General features: G+C 33.5%; 1 protein-coding gene and 1 pseudogene across 2 annotated transcripts in view; one reads left to right on the top strand and one right to left on the bottom strand.

Annotated features, from left to right (window-relative positions):
* LOC143239467 (uncharacterized) overlaps positions 1-17,801 on the bottom strand; it is a 386,069-nt gene that overhangs the window by 188,029 nt on the left and 180,239 nt on the right. The window lies entirely within an intron of this gene.
* Positions 1-17,801, top strand: part of LOC143239723 (neural cell adhesion molecule 1-like) — a 104,251-nt pseudogene that overhangs the window by 76,508 nt on the left and 9,942 nt on the right. Inside the window, exon 10 of the transcript XR_013021324.1 lies at positions 4,237-4,382. The product of XR_013021324.1 is annotated as a neural cell adhesion molecule 1-like (transcript). The remainder of the gene's footprint in view (positions 1-4,236; positions 4,383-17,801) is intronic.

Raw genomic sequence — 17,801 nt, 5'->3', positions numbered from 1 at the left:
TTTTTTTAACATAAACAACTAAAGACACTATCTAATAATTATGAGATTTTCACACCAAATAATGTAGAAACATGAACTTCCTTTGATGGAATGTAGCGGAACTTGGAGTAACAAGAAGAAAAACAATTATTTATTCAGAATGAAATAATTAAATCACATGAAATCATTTGCAACTTAAAGAGCATACAGTCCATAACTGCAAAAAAAATATTAATAAATATACAAATAGTCTCCAAAGGATATCAACAAAACAACTCTATGTAGGAAACATGGACATTATGTATGAGATTGGCGGATCAAATATTGATATGAAACCAATAATACAGTATCATAAAGAAAACTACTCTATCTGTTTCAGTTGAAACAAGAAGTACTTCATCCAAAGAAAGCAGTTTACAACTTGTTTGACTTGATCTGGTGATGAAAACAGGAAATTCGTTTCAAAAGACAAAACACAATGAGGGATTGATGCAAAAAAAAATGGGTCGTCATAAAGTTTCAGCAACAATAGTATTGGAAATAACCTTCTCTGTACATGATTTGAGAATAGATGAACTGAAGTAGAAATATATAATAATAACGGGCTTCAAATTAAAATACAGATGGAAGGCTAAACCAGTTTCAAATAGATTCACAGTCTATAACTACGGAATTATTGTCCACAAGACGGCAATTTAGCATCAGAACTTGAACTTCTTGGAACAAAGAGCACGAAACAAAGAAAAACCAACGGGAAAGTTAACAGAGATGAATTTATAGAATAAGATATTACATATTAAATGTCATTAATCATGTTGGAAAGAGAACGGCTGATTGGAACTGGTAGATTAAAAGAAAACTTCGACTAAGGTAAACCAACGTCTGGAGAATCTGAAGTGTATGTCAAGATTACTTTTAGAGTATAATCAGATATAGATTACTTGTAGAGTATAATCAGATATAAACTCACAGTATATTACTTCAACTATCAACTTGAAGGAAACTCCATTATCGTATGCAGGTCTTAACGTTTTTTATGTAAGCTTTACGCAGCACTGTGTAATGCACCCTTATTAACTATTGTTTTGTGTACGCCATATTGGACATTCTTGTTCATTGATATCAGGAGAATGGACACATTATCCTGTGTTCTTATTTCAGTTCTGAACATAATACTTATGTTCGTCTGTTGTTTTTCTTTAAATCGCGCAAAGCTACACGAGAACTATCTGTGCTAGTTTACTCTTTTACCAACGGATAGTAGGATTGACTGTAACATTATAACGCTCCCACGGCTGAAAAGGCGAGCATGTTTGGTTTGAAGGAAAAGCGAACTCTCTACTCTGAGAGCACCATAACCACCTGTCCATGGGCCGGCTTTCTTTGAAAAATCTCCAAATCTCACATGTAGTCCCTTTAGTCACTAACTGACTGGTCGTTGTGACTTACTGATAAATAGTATCATTAAAGAACATAATATGTCTTTATGTACCCTATTTCAAACTGTAATTTCTGTTTATTTCTTTCAACTCTTCGCATTTGCCCTTTTCCCTCAGAGCCATCTGGTCATGCCAGGTCGTAATACTAATGACTGAACTATATGCGTATAATTAAATAACTATGAGTGTGTGTTTATTAGGAAAAGCATATGACGAGAGCTGTAACATGACACCAAACAATATAACTATTACACCTCCGCAATATGATTTTGAAATGAATTTTATACAAATGGTCGCGGTAAAGCAAAATTCCTTATGTACAGAAGCCAAATTCTCAAGTTTTTTATTCTTCATTAAAACATATTTTATTTTCATTAGACTGTATTACAAACAAGAACCTAATACTCTGTAATTAGAAATAGGATTCGTTTATAGGCATGTTAACAGTTATTTACAGAGTATAAGACCTTGTCTGAAACGCCATTTTGTATAAAGTATATGCACCGCACGTGTAATAAATACAATAGTCTTTAATTAAAGACCTGACATTACTCTGTGTTTACTTTGGGTCTTTGTTTTCCTTTATCATGATAGTTCTTTGAGAGTTCAGTCCTTTTATCTTGTGCTATTTGTATCCTGACGAGGAAATACAATTTTATTGTTAGGCGAGTTGTTTGGATTATTCAATAAAAAATACAATGGAAAATTTAGTTCACTTAATTATAATGAAAGCGATTTATTTATTCAAGTATAAGTACCACAAGTTTCACAAGCTCTATGTAATTAAAAATTGAACTAACATTATAAATAAATATCCACTTGCTAATTTTGTCATAGGTACAGCAATTCTCACATTTTCATTACATTTTTGATAACAGAACTTCCAAAATGTGTAGTGCTGAACTAACTGATTAACTGACTCAATAATCAATCAATATCTCCGTCTAGACTCGAGTAAGATATATTTAATATTTTCCAAGTTGTCTACTATTCACATAGCGGGTTTAGTAGAAATTGCCATGTTATTCACTTCATAGGTTTAGTAAACATTTTTGTGTTATTCATAACATGGGTTCAGTAAATTAATTTAATATTGTCCACATCGTGAGCTTGCGAAAGTTTAACCTTAATCACACTGTGTATTTATTATAAAATTATTATACTACCAGGTGGTGTAGCCATCGTTCAGGAGAATTCATGGTTAATGAAAGGTTGTCTTAGAACTTAAGCTGCTTCCCTTACTTGTAATTGTAAGAAACGCCAGTATAAACTGTAACACACAAAATCAAAAGCTGATAATTTGTGTGTATTTCTCCATGGACCCATTGACCTCTATCCGAAATTTAGTAAGGAAACAGCTAAAGAGAGAGAAATAGCGGTAAAAATGTTTATAAGTAAAAACTGATTTGTATATATCTCTGAATGGACCTAATGAACATCTACACCAATTATGGTGAAGATCCGTCCACACTCTGCGAAATAGTTACATGGTTATACAATAGACAGAAGTATAATATTTTTATAGATCTATATAAATATCTTATGTTATTTACAACACGAGTTTATTAAAAAATTACAATTTTATTTAGATTGTGAACATTTGTCATATTATTCACATCATGGGTTTGGTAAAAAACTTGCAGTGTTATTCATATCGTGGGTTTGTTAAGAGACTATAATATATTAATGTCGTGATCTTAGTAAAATATGGTCTTGTTATCATGTGAATATTAGAACACTTCTCTGTTTTTAATAATTATTTCTCTTCAGATTTGAAAAAATATAAAGTTTCAGATATGATGACTTAATACTTGTTTTTGTAATTCTGGTTTGCATGTGTAAGACATACTTCACTTACCGAAATTATTTTTCATTAATCAGTATGAGGAAAACCAGTTAATTTCATTTGAAATAACAACTTAATATGCTGTTTTATTCATCATATATAGTAAGAGGCCCGGCATGGCCAGATGGGTTAAGGCAATCGACTCGTCACCTGAGGGTCGCGGGTTCGAATTCCCGTCACACCAAACGTGCTCGCCCCTTTCAACCGTAAGGACGTTATAATGCGATGGTCAATCCCACTATTCGTCGGTAAAATGGTTGCCCAAGAGTTGGCGGTGGGTGGTGATGACTAGCTGCCTTCCTTCTAGTCTTACACTGCTAAATTAGGGACGTCCAGCGCAGATAGCCATCGTGTAGCTTTGCGCGAAAGTCAAAACGAACCAAACATGTAGTAACAGCTAACATATGTTAATACATATGTAGCTGTCTCAGTTCTCACTCATAATAGTAGTTGTCGTATGTTAATGAAAATTTGTTTACGTTAATTTTCTTGTTTAGTGACAAACGTCACTTTTTAATGAGAACATGTGCATTATTAATCTTACCGCAAAGTGACAGCTGCCATATTCCAATTGGAAAATGGCTGTGTTAACAGTCATCTCTAATACAAACATATTTATATTAACTCTCTTATCACATTAGGTAACTGAATTAGCGACATTAATATAAGTGCTATAAATTAATGTATCACAAAATCCTTGTAACTTGGTATCTAGACATATGGTTCTTGTATTTTAATGGGAAGGAAGTTCCCTGTGGCATGGTTTAGTGGCCAGTCCATAGACACAGGATTCTAGTACTAATTTCGTAAAGTACTCTTGTTTAAAAAAAGCCAATGTGGCTTCTAAACAAACTATAACATAGTTTTGGAATTTTCTAACGGATTTCTGATGAAGAAGACGCGTATTCCTGAAATACTAATGTAAAATGTGTTTTATTTTAAAACTAGTGTGACTTTTGTTTTTTGTATCAGGCTCTGGCAGTCCAAAAAAGAAAACTTACGATTGTGACCCTGTGTACCAAAACGCAAATAGAAAGGAGAACGGATCACCGGTGGCTGAAACAGAAAACAAGCCGATGTACGAGAATATGACCTTTCACCAGAAAAGACCCAAAGGGGTAAGTTGTTTCATGGTCTTTCCTTACTAAAATAACAGTTAATCTTTGGTGAAAATGTATTGACAATGATATCTATTTCTAAAGCATATTATATTTCTCAACGAATTGAGTAAATTACGCAAAATCACAAAACTCAGAATTCATAATATTATTTTTTACTTTCTACGTGTAAATATTTGTTATACAACACTTGTGCCAGCTTTACCTTTTTTTGTTACATAAAAGTTAGTTCTTACTTTTTACTTTCTACCTAATGTGTTTCTGAAACTACTAAACCATTCGTACGATAATATTTCCTGTACGTAGAGAACACCTAGTCTCTACTGTGTTGTTTTTGTTTATTGTACGTACAGAACACCTAGTCCCTACTGTGTTATTTTTGTTTCCATTACTTACAGAACACTTAGTCTATCCTGTGTTGTTTTTGTTTCCTGTACGTACAGAGTACCTAGACTCTACTGTGTTGTTTTTGATTCCTATACGTACAGATCACCTAGTCTCTACTGTGTTGTTTTGTTTCCTGTACTTACAGAACACCTAGACTCTACTGTATTGTTTTTGTTTCCTGTACGTACAGAACACTTAGTATCTACTGTGTTGTCTTTGTTTCCTGTACGTACAGAACACTTAGTCTCTACTGTGTTGTTTTTGTTTCCATTACGTACAGAACACTTAGTCTATCCTGTGTTGTTTTTGTTTCCTGTACGTACAGAGCACCTAGACTCTACTGTGTTGTTTTGTTTCCTGTACTTACAGAACACCTAGACTCTACTGTATTGTTTTTGTTTCCTGTACGTACAGAGCACCTAGACTCTACTGTGTTGTTTTGTTTCCTGTACGTACAGAGCACCTAGACTCTACTGTGTTGTTTTGTTTCCTGTACTTACAGAACACCTAGACTCTACTGTATTGTTTTTGTTTCCTGTACGTACAGAACACTTAGTATCTACTGTGTTGTCTTTGTTTCCTGTACGTACAGAACACTTAGTCTCTACTGTGTTGTCTTTGTTTCCTGTACGTACAGAACACTTAGTCTCTACTGTGTTCTTTTTGTTTTCATTACGTGCAGAACACTTAGTCTATACTGTGTTGTTTTTGATTCCATTACGTGCAGAACACTTAGTCTATACTGTGTTGTTTTTGTTTTCTGTTCGTACAGAGCACCTAGACTCTACTGTGTTGTTTTGTTTCCTGTACTTACAGAGCACCTAGTTCCTACTGTGTTGTTTTTGTTTTCTGTACGTACAAAACACTTAGTCTCTACTGTGTTGTTTTTGTTTTCTGTACGTAGAGAACACTTAGTCTCTACTGTGTTGTCTTTGTTTCCTGTACGTACAGAACACTTAGTCTCTACTGTGTTGTTTTTGTTTCCATTACGTACAGAACACTTAGTCTATCCTGTGTTGTTTTTGTTTCCTGTACGTACAGAGCACCTAGACTCTACTGTGTTGTTTTGTTTCCTGTACTTTACAGAACACCTAGACTCTACTGTATTGTTTTTGTTTCCTGTACGTACAGAACACTTAATATCTACTGTGTTGTTTTGTTTCCTGTACTTTACAGAACACCTAGACTCTACTGTATTGTTTTTGTTTCCTGTACGTACAGAACACTTAATATCTACTGTGTTGTCTTTGTTTCCTGTACGTACAGAACACTTAGTCTCTACTGTGTTGTTTTTGTTTCCATTACGTACAGAACACTTAGTCTATCCTGTGTTGTTTTTGTTTCCTGTACGTACAGAGCACCTAGACTCTACTGTGTTGTTTTGTTTCCTGTACTTACAGAACACCTAGACTCTACTGTATTGTTTTTGTTTCCTGTACGTACAGAACACTTAGTATCTACTGTGTTGTCTTTGTTTCCTGTACGTACAGAACACTTAGTCTCTACTGTGTTGTTTTTGTTTTCTGTACGTAGAGAACACTTACTCTTTGCTGTGTTGTTTTTGTTTTCTGTACGCACAGAACATTTTTTTTCACACTTGTGATGCTGATATTTCCTTTAAGTTCAGACCACTTGTTCATGTGTGTGTGTGTTATTTCTGTTCACTAGTCCATGTGTGTTTGTTATTTTTGTTCACTAGTCCATGTGTGTGTGCGTTATTTCTGTTCAATAGTCCATGTGTGTGTTATTTCTGTTCAATAGTCCATGTGTGTTGTTATTTCTGTTCAATAGTCCATGTGTGTGTTATTTCTGTTCACTAGTCCATGTGTGTGTGTTATTTCTGTTCACTAGTCCATGTGTGTGTGTTATTTCTGTTCAATAGTCCATGTGTGTGTTATTTCTGGTCAGTAGTCCATGTGTGTGTGTTATTTCTGTTCACTAGTCCATTTGTGTGTGTTATTTCTTTTTTCTAGTTCATGTGTGTGTGTGTGTTATTTCTGTTCACTAGTCCATGTGTGTGTGTGTTATTTCTGTTCAATAATCCATGTGTGTGTTATTTCTATTCTCCCTGTCTTTACCTAAATTTTATCACCTCTTGAAAGTTTTCAATGTTTGTAATTCAGAACAACACAATTACAGTAATAATTAACACTATGGATAGCAGAATAATTTTTAACTAACTCATATTTTAAACTACTTGGCTCCCATTGTTTTCAGTTTTTGTAACCAGAGACATGATTGCTATTTCTTCCACTTCAGTAATTAGCTTTCAGACTGTCTTATTCATCTAGTCACGAAACTTCAATATTTTCAGCAGTCGCTGGATATCCATCAACTCAATCAGTGCTTATCAAATTAACTTCTACTGTAATCCACTTTTGCATAGACGCTATAGACGACATTTCATATTAAAGTTATTCTTACTTCAGTTAATTCTAATGAACTTGGTAATTTTCATCAGACCTTCCAGCACTGTTATTGTAAAACTTATCTGGCAGAAGAATATACCAAGAAACATTTACCGTAAACGTATTATCAAACTACCAGTCACAAACTGTCTAGAACACAGTTACGTGGAAATTGTTATTGATACAATTCACTTACGATCACTCTTGAATATATTGAAATGGAACTTGTTGTTGTCACATTATCAGTCACGAGCTCCACGGAACATATGCACGTGTAAGACGTTATACGATTTAATGACGAACTGTCTGGAATTCAGGCACATGTAAGTTGTTATTGACGTGTTTCATTAATTTCACTCAGTTTGTGAACCATTCTAAACAGAACAAGGAAACTGTAAAATGTAAGGTGTTGCTCTAATTTGCTGAATCTTTGATTGGAAAAATGTAATGAGTTGTCAAGTCTCTAATATATCGAGTTATTTATTTAGCAGGTCTCTTAGTTTCTACTTACAATAACCGAAAACTAACCATAAGAAAGTAATGAGATAAACATCACGGACATCTGGCCTTACAAGTTGTCTTCTGTCTTACCTACCATTTTTTGAACCATATTACGAATTATTCTGTGGTACATGAAAATGTGTTCATTTTTAATAAAACAGAATGAAAAAATCAAAAAGAAAAACTAATAACCAAGTTATTCTGACGTCATCATTAGTTCGTGGCTACAACAAGTAAAGCTACAATGGATTTTTCAACATAATACAACGTAAATTTTCAAGTTTTGATTTGTGGTTGGATTTAAAATAGTGTCAAAAATACACATATAAAGTTATAGATATTTATGGTTTATACTGTTTTATCAGGGAAGTTTCGTTATTGATAAAGTGTTTCATGGCATGACCAGTTAAACTGATTTATAACGTTACACATTCTTACATCCGCAAACCTTCCTATTCTGTCCGTTCTAATTGACAGAATTTGCCTAAAAAGCTTTAAAAATATTCATCTGTCTAATTCCTTGTGTTTTTCAAGTAGAAATATAAGGAAAATATGTTTTATGAAACAAATGACCTTTATCTATCGTTTATTTATCTACCGATGTGAAACTTGTGAATCGTTTATTACTGTATAAAATAAAGGTACGTTTTCACTGAAATAATAGGAAAATACCCTTTCATGTTTACGTTAACTAGTCACTCATAACAAAGGTAAGATTTCCCTGAAACATGAGAATGAAAAATCCCCTTCTCACGTTTATGTTAACTAGTCACTCATAACAAAGGTAAGTTTTTACTGAAACATGAGAATAAAAAATCCCCTTCTCGCGTTTACGTTAACTAGTTGTCATAACAAAAATAATTTTTTTACTGAAAGAAAACGAAAAATCCCCTTCTCACGTTTACGTTAACTAGTCACTCATAACAAAGGTAAGTTTTTACTGAAACATGATGAATGAAAAATTCTCTTCTCGCGTTTACATTAACTTGTCACCCATAACAAAGGTAAGTTTTTACTGAAACATGAGAATGAAAAATCCCATTCTCTCCTTTACGTTAACTAGTCACTCATAACAAAGGTAAGTTTTTATTGAAACATGAGAATGAAGAATCCCATTCTCACGTTTACGTTAACTAGTCACTCACAACAAAGGTAAGTTTTTATTGAAACATGAGAATGAAAAATCCCATTCTCACGTTTACCTTAACTAGTCACTCATAACAAAGGTAAGTTTTTACTGAAACGTGAGAAAGAAAAATCCCCTTTACGTTAACTAGTCACTCATAACAAAGGTAAGTTTTTACTGAAAGAATCGAAAAATCCCTCTTCATGTTTACGTTAACTATTCATCATAACAAAAATAATTTTTTACTGATAGAAAACGAACAATCACCTTCTCACGTTTACGTTAACTAGTCACTCATAACAAAGTACGTTTTTACTGAAACATGCGAATGAGAAATCCCCTTTAAGTTAACTAGTCACTCATAACAAAGGTAAGTTTTTACTGAAACATGAGAGTGAAAAATCCCCTTCTGGCGTTTACGTTAACTAGTCACTCATAACAAAGATAAGTTTTTACTGAAACATGGGAATGAAAAATCCCATTCTCATGTTTACGTTAACTAGTCACTCATAACAAAGGTAAGTTTTACTGAAACATGAAAATGAAAAATTCCTTTCTCACGTTTACGTTAACTAGTCACTCATAACAAAGGTAAGTTTTTACTGAAACATGAGAGTGAAAAATCCCCTTCTGGCGTTTACGTTAACTAGTCACTCATAACAAAGATAAGTTTTTACTGAAACATGAGAATGAAAAATCCCATTCTCATGTTTACGTTAACTAGTCACTCATAACAAAGGTAAGTTTTACTGAAACATGAAAATGAAAAATCCCCTTCTCACGTTTATGTTAACTAGTCACTCACAACAAAGAAATGTTTTTACTGAAACATGAGAGTGAAAAATCCCCTTCTCGCGTTTACGTTAACTAGTCACTCATAACAAAGGTAAGTTTTTACTGAAACATGAGAATCAAAAATCCTCTTCTCACGTTTATGTTAACTAGTCACTCATAACAAAGGTAAGTTTTTACTGAAACATGAGAATGAAAAATCCCCTTTAAGTTAACTAGTCACTCATAACAAAGGTAAGTTTTTACTGAAACATGAGAATGGAAAATCCCCTTCTCACGTTTATGTTAACTAGTCACTTATAACAAAGATTAGTTTTTACTGAAACATGAGAATGAAAAATCCCATTCTCACGTTTACGTTAACTAGTCACTCATAACAAAGGTACGTTTTACTGAAACATGAGAATGAAAAATCCCATTTTCTTGTTTACCTTAACTAGTCACTCATAACAAAGGTAAGTTTTTACTGAAACATGAGAATGAAAAATCCCCTTTAAGTTAACTAGTCACTCATAACAAAGGTAAGTTTTTACTGAAACATGAGAATGGAAAATCCCCTTCTCACGTTTATGTTAACTAGTCACTTATAACAAAGATTAGTTTTTACTGAAACATGAGAATGAAAAATCCCATTCTCACGTTTACGTTAACTAGTCACTCATAACAAAGGTACGTTTTACTGAAACATGAGAATGAAAAATCCCATTTTCTTGTTTACCTTAACTAGTCACTCATAACAAAGGTAAGTTTTTACTGAAACATGAGAATGAAAAATCCCCTTCTCATGTTTACGTTAACTAGTCACTCATAACAAAGGTAAGTTTTTACTGAAAGAAACGAAAAATCCCTCTTTATGTTTACGTTAACTGCTCATTATAACAAAAATAATTTTTTACTGAAAGAAAACGAAAAATACTTTTCTCACGTTTACGTTAACTAGTCACTCATAACAAAGGTAAGTTTTTACTGAAACATGAGAATGAAAAATCCTCTTCTCGCGTTTACGTTAACTAGTCACTCATAACAAAGTACGTTTTTACTGAAACATGAGAATGAGAAATCCCCTTTAAGTTAACTAGTCACTCATAACAAAGGTAAGTTTTTACTGAAACATGAGAGTGAAAATTCCCTTTCTGGCGTTTACGTTAACTAGTCACTCATAACAAAGATAAGTTTTTACTGAAACATGAGAATGAAAAATCCCATTCTCACGTTTACGTTACCTATTCATCATAACAAAAATAGTTTTTTACTGAAAGAAAACGAAAAATTCCCTTCTCACGTTTACGCTAACTAGTCACTCATAACGAAGGTAAGGTTTTACTGAAACATGAGAATGAAAAATCCCCTTCCCATGTTTATATTAACTAGTAACTCATAACAAAGGTAAGTATTTACTGAAACATGAGAATGAAAAATCCCCTTCTCATGTTTACGTTAACTAGTCACTCATAACAAAGGTAAGTTTCACTGAAACATGAAAATGAAAAATTCCTTTCTCACGTTTACGTTAACTAATCACTCATAACAAAGTACGTTTTTACTGAAACATGAGAATGAAAAATCCCCTTCTCACGTTTATGTTAACTAGTCACTCACAACAAAGGAATGTTTTTACTGAAACATGAGAGTGAAAAATCCCCTTCTCGCGTTTACGTTAACTAGTCACTCATAACAAAGGTAAGTTTTTACTGAAACATGAGAATGAAAAATCCTCTTCTCACGTTTATGTTAACTAGTCACTCATAACAAAGGTAGGTTTTTATTGAAACATGATAATGAAAAATCCCCTTCTCATGTTTACGTTAACTAGTCACTCATAACAAAGGTAAGTTTTTACTGAAACATGAGAATGAAAAATCCTCTTCTCACGTTTATGTTAACTAGTCACTCATAACAAAGGTAAGTTTTTACTGAAACATGAAAATGAAAAATTCCTTTCTCACGTTTACGTTAACTAATTACTCATAACAAAGTACGTTTTTACTGAAACATGAGAATGAAAAATCCCCTTTAAGTTAACTAGTCACTCATAACAAAGGTAAGTTTTTACTGAAACATGAGAATGGAAAATCCCCTTCTCACGTTTATGTTAACTAGTCACTCATAACAAAGATTAGTTTTTACTGAAACATGAAAATGAAAAATCCCATTCTCACGTTTACGTTAACTAGTCACTCATAACAAAGGTACGTTTTACTGAAACATGAGAATGGAAAATCCCCTTCTCACGTTTATGTTAACTAGTCACTCATAACAAAGATTAGTTTTTACTGAAACATGAAAATGAAAAATCCCATTCTCGCGTTTACGTTAACTAGTTGTCATAACAAAAATAATTTTTTTACTGAAAGAAAACGAAAAGGAAAATACCCTTTCATGTTTACGTTAACTAGTCACTCATAACAAAGGTAAGATTTCCCTGAAACATGAGAATGAAAAATCCCCTTCTCACGTTTATGTTAACTAGTCACTCATAACAAAGGTAAGTTTTTACTGAAACATGAGAATGAAAAATCCCCGTCTCATGTTTACGTTAACTAGTCACTCATAACAAAGGTAAATTTTACTGAAAGAAACGAAAAATCCCTCTTTATGTTTACGTTAACTGCTCATTATAACAAAAATAATTTTTTACTGAAATAAAACGAAAAATCCTTTTCTCACGTTTACGTTAACTAGTCACTCATAACAAAGGTAAGTTTTTACTGAAACTTGAGAATAAAAAATCCACTTCTCACGTTTACGTTAACTAGACACTCACGTACAGACAGTCAAATAATAATTATCAAAGATAAAATTTATTAATATTTGGATCATTAGGAAAGCTTCGGTGATAAAACAATATTAGTCAAAATGGGATGTTTGTTGTTAAGCTCAAAACTATACAAAGGAGTTTCTGAGTTGGATCCATCTTTGATTTTGAGCATTGTAAATGGTCAAGGTAACAGCTAAACCACTTAGGGGATTATGTTAAAATGAGTAAATATACAGTAGTTTTTTTTTAGGTTACCTTGCATGCAATAAAAGAACTCCAACAACCTTTATGTGTTACATGTCTATTATATGAATTCAATAAATGTTGACTATTCTTTTAACTATTGCAGCCATAGCTAATTATCCTTGGCTAATATTAGAATAATTTGTGTACATGTGTATTGTTACGAGTACTGGAAGTCTTGAATCATCTGTGAATATATCTACTAATCTTAATTATGTGTTTCTAACACGTCCTTTTCGGCAATAAGGCTAGAGGAAATACGTCCAGAATTTTTTTTATTTCAGTTAACGTTTCGTCGTTGCAGCTTTACCTGGGCTAGTACTCAAAGCATTGTTTGATATAAAAATACACATTGGCTTATTAGACGGCTTATGTTTCTCCTATTTCTTATTACTCTCGTAACGTGCTTTTGACAATGCTCAGAATATTTTCAAGTCAAACAGTTCTCGTATTGCTAAACTTGATAAAACGCAGCGGCGAAACGCTAACTGAAATAAAAAAGTATTTTGTTATTATCTGCAGAGTCAAAGTTGTTGTTCTATTGCCAAAATGTCGAATTTTCATAGGTATGCACTACAAGTTCTGAAGAAGAAACACAACATACTTATTACTGTGAAATAGGGTAATACTGAAAGATCTGCAGAAGTGTCTATTGCTCTGGAATATGTATCTCAAAAGATTGATGAACATATCTGATATTATCAAATTGAATAGTCTTGAATGACATACAAATATATCTACTATAGTGGAGCTAATTTACGTTCACAAAAATATGTTCCTCAAGCAAAATGAATCCATTTCATGTTCTGCCTTATGTGCAACAGACATGTTTTGCTATAATTTATAAGTAACAAGCATTTATATCTATTTTTTACAAAAAAAATCAAACAAGAACAACTAGTTCAGTAAATTTACGATTCTAAAACTAACAATATAACCCACAAGAAATGTTTGACTATTTGCATGTGCTACTTTGATTGCAGAATCCCTCTTTCCTTACTAACAATGAAAGTGTGGCCTGTGCTGATTTGTCTTTGCCAAATAGTGATACAAAACCTGTCTATAGGAAACATACATCCACCTTGACGTTCGCCAAAGAAGGGACTCGAACAAATGAAAGTAAGTACAACGTGATGAAGCTTTAGGTCCATTTGTGCAAATACGAAGACATTGAGAACCTTGTAGTTTGTGGCTAACAGTCCTTGGCTTCTGCAAATCTAAGATTATTTATTAGACTAACTCCTAAGTATTTCAAATGAGAACTTGTAGAACAGACTTCCCTAAACTAATGTAACAAAATGAAAATGCTTGCCACGTTGTTTACATATTTTTACCCTGTGTTTCAGAGTCTTTACCAACAAGAAATACGTTTTTTTGAACTGTGTCTTTGTACACACATTGTTGACAACAATACGTTTTAGACTGACTCTTTAAATACATTATTGACAAGAAACACGTTTTTAGGCTGTTTTTAGTCACTTTGAACACAAGAATCAAATTTTTTATGTTTTAATTTACCACGTTGTTCACAGGAAACGTGTTATTTATACCTTGTATGTTTAGAAACCTTGAAACTTACTTCGATTAAAGCAAAACTGAAACCAACCTCTTAGTGCATATTGCTAACAAAGTATCGTGTTCCCACTGTGTCAGTTATAATGATTAGCATTTTGGATAGCCTCGCTGTTAACTGTGCTTACAAACAATATCTCACGAGATTTAACAATTTCAGAAGAAGCAGGTTAGTTTTAAGTTCGTGTACTAAGCCAATAATACAAACAATCTCTGTAATAAAAAAGTACAATATTAAAAAAATATAACTAAATATTTTAAACAGCGTAAACAGTACTAATAATTAATATAACGTTAAAGAAATAACAGGTTATGTCTTACTCACGAACACACACAGATAAGTTGTTATCTTTAAGTACTGTCTTATATTTAAGAATCGTAATATTCATTAAACAACATAACATTAGTATAACCGTATACAAGCAAAACTTCCAACCAATGAAAACCCATTAACCGGAACCTGTAACGACAATGAAGGTAAACTGTTAGGTTTGTTTGTTTATAATTAGCTTAAAGCTACACGAGGGTTATCTGCGCTAGCCGTCCCTAATTTAGCAGTGTAAGGCTAGAGGGAAAGCAACTAGTCATCACCACCCACCACCAACTCTTGGACTACTCTTTTATCAATGAATAATGGGATTGACCCACGGCTGAAAGGGCGAACATGCTTGGTGCGACGGGGATTCGAACTCGAGACCCTCAGATTACGAGGCAAATACCTTAACCACCTGGCCATGCTGGGCCAAACTGTTCGGACACGTTACGGAGGTTTGGCAGCGCCCCAACTATCCAGTGTTCATGTCGATGTTTGTTTAGCGATGTGTGAAAACATGACAGAAAGCGGCCGTAACAGAGATCGCAATCTCCTGCTTGTACTTTCGGAAACGTTATTATAGTAACGGAATATGTTTCAAGACGAGCTTTCAAGACACTAAATCATTTTATGAATAATTCGAAGCAATCGATTTTACTTGTATATTTAGAAAGTTCATTTTAAAATTCAATTTGCAGTTTTTTCTGACCTATCTTTCATCCAAAAATAAGACGTAGAACCAACGTAGCATAATATTAATGACATTACGGTATACCCTGGATACTGTTACGCCATGCTCTCAAATAAACAGGCTAGATACTACATAGAAACATTCATATGTAATCTCATTAATGCTAATATATACTGTTTTAACGTTGAAAGCTCAGGGTATCTGGTAAACCTTTAACAAATTGTTCGTATAAAATTTTAATTTGTATGACAAGAATGTAAACCAGGAAAACGTTGAACCTCATTATTATCATATATGATCTTTGGCTGCGGAAAAAAAAATCTTAAGCCTTTTTTTTTTTTTTTCCAACTACTGATTATCCCTTATTAAAATTTCACCAGTAGTAAGGCTAAGGATTTACAACGCTATAACCAAGGGTTCTATGACCAGGTGGGTTAAGGCGTTCGACTCGTAATCCGAAGGTCGAGGGTTCGAATCCACGTCGCATCAAACATGTTTGCCCTTTTATCCCTGAGAGCGTTGTAATGTTACGGTCAATCCCTCTATTCGTTGGTAAAAGTGTAGTCCAAGAGTTGGCAGTGGGTGGTGATGACTAGCTGCCTTTCCTCTACTCTTACCTTGCTAAATTAGGGACGGCTAGCGCAGATAGCCCTCGAGTAGCTTTGAGCGAAATTTTAAACAAGAAACAAAATATAATAAACAACCAATAACTGCACAGCTTAGAATAAAAGTAATTGAATCCATACATTAGTACTATATTGTGTTTTGAACTTGTTAAATACACGTTAAATAGCCGATGTGAGCGGACTCTTTTCACTCTAACATGACATTATAAACGGAGATGATATATACCTAACATGACTTGCCAACGCTTTACTCTTTGAGCGTGAAGTCAAGAAGTGTTTGTTTGTTTTGAATTGTTTTGAAAAGCTACATGAGGGCTACCTGTGCTAGCCGTCCCTAATTTAGCAGTGTAAGACTAGAGGGAAGGCAGCTAGTCATCACTACCCACCGCCAACTCCTGGCTACTCATTTACCAACGAATAGTGGGATTGACCGTCACATTATAATGCCTCTTCTCCCCCGGCTGAAAGAGCGAGCATGTCTGATGTAACGGAGACTTGAAACATCGTCCCTCAAATTACGTGTCAACTGCCCTAACCACCTGTCCATGTCGGGCCCTAATCAAATAGCGAGAAATTACTAAATTACGTCTAAAAAGCACTGTTTATGAATATACGATATAATAAATGACAAGTGAACACCTAAATTGTATAATAAGGAGCTGGAATGAAAATTCGCAAATTAAAATATAACAATGTAAATCTAATAAGATTTAAATACTATTGGATGTGTCTAATAACACAAATAATCTTACTTTAACCTCCGCTACTTAACAAAAAACATTGAATTGGCAACAGTAATTTATGAAAAGTACACACGTCGAGTTTGTTTTTTTTGTATTTTGAATTTCGCGCAAAGCTACACAAGAGCTATCTGCGATAGCAGTCTCTATTTTAGCAGTGTAGGGCTAGAGAGAAGGCAGCTCTCTAGTCATCACCACCCATTGCCAACTCTTGGGCTACTTTTTTACCAACGAATAGTGGGATTGATCGTCACATTATAACATCCCCACAGCTGAAAGTGCAAGCATGTTTGGTGTGACATGGATTCGAACCTGCGACCCTCAGATTACGAGTCGAACGCCTTAACCTACCTGGCCTACACGTTAAGATGTGACCAACTTTAATAATAATGACAACAGTTATAAAGGTGCGTTAGATTATATTTATTTGTGTGGCTAGTCACGTTGTTGATGAAAGGTAATTTGTTGATGAGTCGTGAACTTTAGGGTTAATCATTGTAGTATTCGGGTTTAAGTCCGTATAGTAGCATAACGCGAATCATCCATTGTGCAGCTTTGGGCTTTAAAATAAACACAAAATACATTTGCCCAGTTTAGGCCATTGGTTAAACTGTTATTTTTAATATTCGTTAGTTAACCCTAGGAATTTTAACACAATATCTCGTAGGTTATTTTTAGCTAACTATTTATCGTGATATGTTTCAGTCAACATTAGTTCACTTGTTAACATAACGTTTTTCAGTCAGTTAGTTGAGTTTTTGGCGTAACCTTGACAACATAATTCTTGTCCACTTTAGATTTTCTTCATAGCATAACTATTGCTTATTAACGTGACATTTTGCATTCAAAGTTAGTTGTTGTTGTTTTTTTCAAATTTTTGTATCTGCAGTAACTCTGGAAATGTCCTGAAATTAATCCGAAACTCAGTGAACAAATAATTAATAAATTACCCAGTAAACTTTTACTTAAATGGAGTGGAAAAGAGAGCTTAAGTTAAACACATTCTGAATATTGTTAAACAGATTTAAAGACCTGTAATCTTTAAACATTTAATAATAATAAACGTATCACGATTAAAAGACAAGTTACCAAGTTTCTAGATTATATATATATAATAGATACTTCATTATTTCCACCGATAAAGCAAGAAGCAACTTCGGTTTAATACATATATACATATATATATATATGGTTTAATACATATATACATATATATATATATATTACAAGACCATGTAAAAAAACAACAACAAAGGTTCAAC

Source organism: Tachypleus tridentatus, chromosome 13 (genome assembly GCF_004210375.1).
Source record: "Tachypleus tridentatus isolate NWPU-2018 chromosome 13, ASM421037v1, whole genome shotgun sequence".
Taxonomy (NCBI): domain Eukaryota; kingdom Metazoa; phylum Arthropoda; class Merostomata; order Xiphosura; family Limulidae; genus Tachypleus; species Tachypleus tridentatus.
The sequence above is the reverse complement of the archived record's forward strand: the minus strand, read 5'-3'. Positions and strand labels throughout refer to the sequence as shown.